This window comes from Arachis ipaensis, chromosome B8, assembly GCF_059453495.1.
Source record: "Arachis ipaensis isolate K30076 ecotype BB chromosome B8, ASM5945349v1, whole genome shotgun sequence".
NCBI classification, from domain to species: Eukaryota; Viridiplantae; Streptophyta; class Magnoliopsida; order Fabales; family Fabaceae; genus Arachis; species Arachis ipaensis.
In genome coordinates this window covers 105434600-105440926 of record NC_142443.1, presented here as the reverse complement: position 1 = coordinate 105440926, position 6327 = coordinate 105434600, and the positions used below count along the sequence as shown (strand labels likewise).

The following is a 6327-nucleotide window of genomic DNA, read 5'->3' as shown; positions in this document are numbered from 1 at the left end:
ACTTCATAGAAGTGGTCTTGATGGACTTTTGAGATGAATCTCTCTATCTCCTATGACTCAGAGGTGGAAGCAATTGCCTTCCCTTTCCTCTTTCTTGAGGATTCTTTGGCCTTAGGTGCCATTGATAGTTATGGAAAAACAAAAAAAAGCTAATGCTTTTACCAAACCAAACTTAGAATGTTGCTCATCTTCGAGCAAAAGAAGAGAGAAAGAAGGAGAAGAAGAAGAAGAAGAATGGAGGAGAGGGAGAGAGGTGTGTATTCGGCCAAGGGTAAGAAGAAAGGGTTGTGTTGTGTGAAAATGAAGAAGGAATGAGGGGGTTATATAGTGGAGGGAGAGGGGTTAGGGTTCGGTCATTTAGGGTGGGTTTGGGTGAGAAAGAGATTTTGAATTTGAAGGAAGGTGGGATTTATGGGAAAGTGTGGATGGATGTAAATGGTGAAGAGGTGATGGAGAAGAGAGATTGAGGTGATTGGTGAAGGGTGTTTGGGAAAGAGGGTTATTGGATTATGTGAGGAAGAAGAGAGAAGGTGAGTTGAGGTAGGTGGGGATCCTGTGGGGTCTACAGATCTTGAGGTGTCAAGGATCTCACATCCCTGCACCTTTTAGGCGTGTAAAACGCCCTATGTATGCAATCCTGGCATTTAACGCCAGACTGCTACCCATTTCTGGCGTTAAACACCCAAATGTAGCTTGTTTTTGGTGTTAAACGCCAGCTCTATGCTTGTTTCTGGCGTTTAACGCCAGCTTTCCTCTGGGTGCAATCCTGGCATTTAAACGCCAGACTGCTGCTTGTTTCTGGTGTTTAACGCCAGTTTCATGCTCTGTTCTGGTGTTAAACGCCAGTCTGGTGCTTATTTCTGGCGTTAAACGCCCAGAATGGTGCCAGACTGGGCGTTTAACGCCCATTCTGCTATCCTTACTGGCGTTTAAACGCCAGTAAGCTCTTCCTCCAGGGTGTGCAGTTTTGCATTCTATTTTACATTCTGTTTTTTATTTCTTTTGTAGTTTTTGTGACTCCATATGATCGTCAACCTAATAAAACACGAAATAAACATGAAAATAAAAATAAAATAGATATAATTAAATACATTGGGTTGCCTCCCAACAAGCGCTTCTTTAATGTCAATAGCTTGACAGTGAGCTCTCATGGAGCCTCACAGATATTCAGAGCATTGTTGAGACCTCCCAACACCAAACTTAGAGTTTGGATATGGGAGTTCAACACCAAACTTAGAGTTTGGTTATGGCCTCCCAACACCAAACTTAGAGTTTGACTGTGGGGACTTTGGTTGACTCTGCAGTGAAAGAAGCTTTTCATGCTTCCTCTCCATGGTTACAGAAGGAGAACATTAAGTCTTGAACACAAGGTAGTCCTCATTCAGTTGAAGGACCAACTCTCCTCTGTCCACATCAAGCACAGCTTTTGCTGTGGCTAGGAAGGGTCTTCCAAAGATGATGGATTCATCCTCATCCTTCCCAGTATTTAGGATTATAAAATCAGCAGGGATGTAAAGGCCTTCAACCTTTACTAATACGTCCTCTACTTGTCCATAAGCCTCTTTTCTTGAGTTGTCTGCCATCTCTAATGAGATTCTGGCAGCTTGCACCTCGAAGATCCCAAGTTTTTCCATTACAGAGAGTGGCATTAAGTTTATGCCTGACCCCAGGTCACACAGAGCCTTCTCAAAGGTCATGGTGCCTATGTTACAGGGTATTAAGAATTTACCAGGATCTTGCCTCTTTTGAGGTAATTTCTGCCTATCCAATGCGTTCAATTCATTGGTGAGCAAGGGGGTTCATCTTCCCAAGTCTCATTACCAAATAATTTGGCATTCAACTTCATATTGCACCAAGGTACTTAGCAACTTGCTCTTCAGTAACGTCTTCATTCTCTTCAAAAGAAGAATACTCATCAGAGCTCATGAAGGGCAGAAGGAGGTTCATTAGAATCTCTATGGTCTCTAGATGAGCCTCAGATTCCTTTGGTTCCTCTAGGAGAAACTCCTTATTGTTCACTGAACGTCCCAGGAGGTCTTCCTCACTAGGATTCACGTCCTCCTCCTCTCTTGTGGGTTCGGCCATTTTGGTCATATCAATGGCCTTGCACTCTCTCTTTGGATTCTCTTCTGTATTGCTTGGGAGAGTACTAGGAGGAGTTTCAGTGACCCTTTTACTCAGTTGACCCACTTGTGCCTCCAAATTTCTAATGAAGGACCTTGTTTCATTCATGAAACTCAAAGTGGCCTTAGATATATCAGAGACTATACTTGCTAAGCTAGATGGATTCTGCTCATAATTCTCTGTCTGTTGCTGAGTAGATGATGGAAAAGGCTTGTTATTGTTAAACCTGTTTCTTCTACCATTATTAAAGCCTTGTTGAGGCTTTTGTTGATTCTTCCATGCGAAATTTGGATGATTTCTCCATGAGGGGTTATAGGTGTTTCCATAAGGTTCACCCATGTAATTCACCTCTGCTATTGCAGGGTTCTCAAGATCATAAGCTTCTTCTTCAGAAGATGCCTCTTGAGTATTGTTGGGTGCAGCTTGTATTCCATTCAGACTCTGAGAAATCATATTGACGTGCTGAGTCAATATTTTGTTCTGAGCCAAAATGAAATTCAGAGTATCAATTTCAAGAACTCCCTTCCTCTGAGGCTTCCCATTACTTACAGGATTCCTCTCAGAAGTGTACATGAACTGGTTATTAGCAACCATGTCAATGAGTTCCTGAACTTCTGCAAGCATTTTCTTTAGGTGAATGGATCCACCTGCAGAATGGTCCAATGACATCTTTGATAACTCAGATAGACCATCATAGAATATATCCAGGATGGTCCATTCTGAAAGCATGTCAAAAGGACACTTTTTGGTCAGTTGCTTGTATCTCTCCCAAGCTTCATAGAGGGATTCACCTTCTTTCTGTCTGAAGGTTTGAACATCCACTCTAAGTTTGCTAAGCTTTTGAGGAGGAAAGAACTTGGCTAAGAAAGCCGTGACCAGCTTATCCCAAGAGTTCAGGCTATCTTTAGGTTGAGAGTCCAACCATATTCTAGCTCTGTCTCTTATAGCAAACGAGAAAAGCATGAGCCTGTAGACCTCGGGATCAACCCTATTGGTCTTAACAGTATCACAGATCTGCAAGAATTCAGTTAAGAACTAAAAAGGATCTTCAGATGGAAGTCCATGAAACTTGCAGTTTTGTTGCATCAGAGAAACTAGCTGAGGTTTAAGCTCAAAATTGTTTGCTCCAATGGCAGGGATTGAGATGCTTCTTCCATGTAAATTGGAATTTGGTGCAGTAAAGTCACCAAGCATCTTTCTTGCATTGTTATTATTTTCAGCCATGTCTCCTTCCTTTTCGAAATTTTCTGTCAGATTTTCTCCAGAGAGTTGTGCTTTAGCTTCCCTTAGCTTCCTCTTCAGAGTCCTTTCAGGTTCAGGATCAGCTTCAACAAGAATGTTCTTATCCTTGTTCCTGCTCATATGAAAAAGAAGAAAACACAAAAGAAAATATGGAATCCTCTATGTCAAAGTATAGGGATTCCTTATGCAAGTATAAGAAGAGAAGAATATAAGAAGGAGAAGAGGAAAAACTCGAACACAGAGAGGGAGATGGAGTTCGAATTTTGGGTGGAAGAGAATTGTTAGTAGATGAATAAATAAATAGAAGAAGATGAGGAAGAGAAGAATTCGAAAAATTAAACAAAATAAAATAAAAATATTTTAAAATTAAAGTTAAAATTCAAAAATTAAAATTGAAATCAAATTAAATTAAAATTAAAATAATTAGTTAATTAAAAAGGAAATTTGAAAAAAGAGGGAATGGATTTTCGAAAATTAGAGAGAGAGAGAGAGAGGGAGAGTTAGTTAGGTAGTTTTGAAAAAGATAAGAATAAAAAAGTTAAGTGGTTAATTGAAAAAGATTTGAAAATCAAATTTTGAAAAGATAAGAAGTTAGAAAAGATTTTGAAATCAATTTTGAAAAAGATGTGATTGAAATTTATTTTGAAAAAGATTTGAAAAAGAAATTTGAAAAGATTTGATTTTGAAAATTAAAGTTGATTACTTGACTAACAAGAAACTAAAAGATATAATTTTTAAAATTTAAAGATTGAACCTTTCTTAGTAGGCAAGTAACAAACTTAAAAATTTTTTAATCAATCACATTAATTGTTAGCATTAATTTCGAAATTATGAAATAAAGATAAGAAAAAGATTTTTGAAAATCAATTTGAAATTTTTGAAAATATGAAAGAAAAATGAAAAAGATTTGATTTTTTGAAAAAGGTTTGAAAAAGATAGAATTTTTAAATTGAAAATTTGATTTGACTCATAAGAAACAACTAGATTTTAAAAATTTTTGAAAAAGTCCACTCAAATTTCGAAAATTTATGAGAGAAAAAGGGAAAGATATTTTTTTTATTTTTGAATTTTTAATGAAGAAAGAGAAAAACACAAAATTGATGCAAAACATAAAAATTATGAATCAAAACAAGAAAATTATGCAAGAACACTATGAATATCAAGATGAACACTAAGAACACTTTGAATGTCATGATGAACATCAAGAACTTATTTTTGAAAAATTTTTAAGAAAAGAAAAGAAAAACATGCAAGACACCAATCTTAGAACTTTTCAATATTTAGACACTATAAATGCAAAAATGCATATGAAAAACAAGAAAAGACACAAAACAAAAAAATATGAAGATCAAACAAGAAGACTGGCCAAGAACAACTTGAAGATCATGAAGAACATATGATGAATTTTCGAAAATTCTTGAGAAAAACAAAAATATACAAGACACCAAACTTAAAAATTGACACTAGACTCAAACAAGAAACATCAAAATATTTTTGGTTTTTTTTTCGAAAATTATTTTGGGAAGAACGAAAAAGAAGAAAAAGTTTTTTTGTATTTTTCAAAAATAAGAAATAAAAAGCTTAAAAATAAAATAAAATTACCTAATCTGAGCAACAAGATGAACCGTCAGTTGTCCAAACTCGAACAATCCCCGGCAACGGCGCCAAAAACTTGGTGCACGAAATCATGATCGTTTATTCCTTGGTAACGGCGCTAAAAACTCAATATGCACGTTCATAATCTTAGTTCTTTGTCACAATTCCACACAACTAACCAGCAAGTGTACTGTATCGTCCAAGTAATAAACCTTACGTGAGTAAGGGTCGATCCCACAGAGATTGTCGGCTTGAAGCAAGCTATGGTCACCTTGTAAATCTCAGTCAGGCGGATTCAAATGGTTATGGTGAATTAATAATTAAAGTATAAATAAAACATAAAATAAAGATAGAGATACTTATGCAATTCATTGGTTAGAATTTCAGATAAGCGTATAGAGATGCTTTCGTTCCTCCTGAACCTCTGCTTTCCTGCTGTCTTCATCCAATCATTCCTACTCCCTTCCATGGCAAACTGTATGTTGGGCATCACCGTTGTTAATGGCTACATCCCGTCCTCTCTGTGAAAATGGTCCAATGCGCTGTCACTGCATGGCTAATCATCTGTAGGTTCTCGATCATACTGGAATAGGATTTACTATCCTTTTGCGTCTGTCACTACGCCCAGCACTCGCGAGTTTGAAGCTCGTCACAGCCATCCCTTCCCAGATCCTACTCGGAATACCACAGACAAGGTTTAGACTTTCCAGACCTCAAGAATGGCCATCCATGGGTTCTAACTTATACCACGAAGACTCTGATCTCAGGATCAGGAGGCTAAGAGATAAACATTCAAGCTTGTTTGCATGTAGAACGGAAGTGGTTGTTAGGCACGCGTTCATAGGTGAGAATGGTGATGAGCGTCACATAATCATCACATTCATCATGTTCTTGGGTGCGAATGAATATCTTAGAATAGGAATGAGCTTGATTGAATAGAAAATAGTAGTAATTGCTTTAATTCATGTGGAACAGGAGAGCTCCACACCTTAATCTATGGTGTGTAGAAACTCTACCGTTGAAAATACATAAGAACAAGGTCCAGGCATGGCCGAGAGGCTAGTCCCTCTAAACATGATCAATATTATCCAAAGATGAACTAAAGATGCATAAGATGTCTAATACAATAGTAAAAGGTCCTATTTATATCAGACTAGTTACTAGGGTTACAGAAATAAATAAATGATGCAGAAATCCACTTTCGAGACCCACTTTGGTGTGTGCTTGGGCTGAGCTTGAAGCTTTCACGTGGAGAGGTTTTTCTTGGAGTTAAACACCACTTTATAACCTGTTTCTGGCGTTTAACTCCACTTTGCAACCTGTTTCTGGCGTTTGACTCCAGAATAGGGCAGAAAGCTGGCGTTG

At 37.6% G+C, this 6327-nt stretch overlaps 1 non-coding gene across 1 annotated transcript; it reads left to right on the top strand.

The window, feature by feature from the left end:
- Nucleotides 1-2847: 2847 nt before the first annotated feature.
- Nucleotides 2848-2955, top strand: LOC148549118 (small nucleolar RNA R71). The gene has a single exon (XR_015897284.1). It is a non-coding gene; the product is annotated as a small nucleolar RNA R71 (small nucleolar RNA).
- Nucleotides 2956-6327: the final 3372 nt, after the last annotated feature.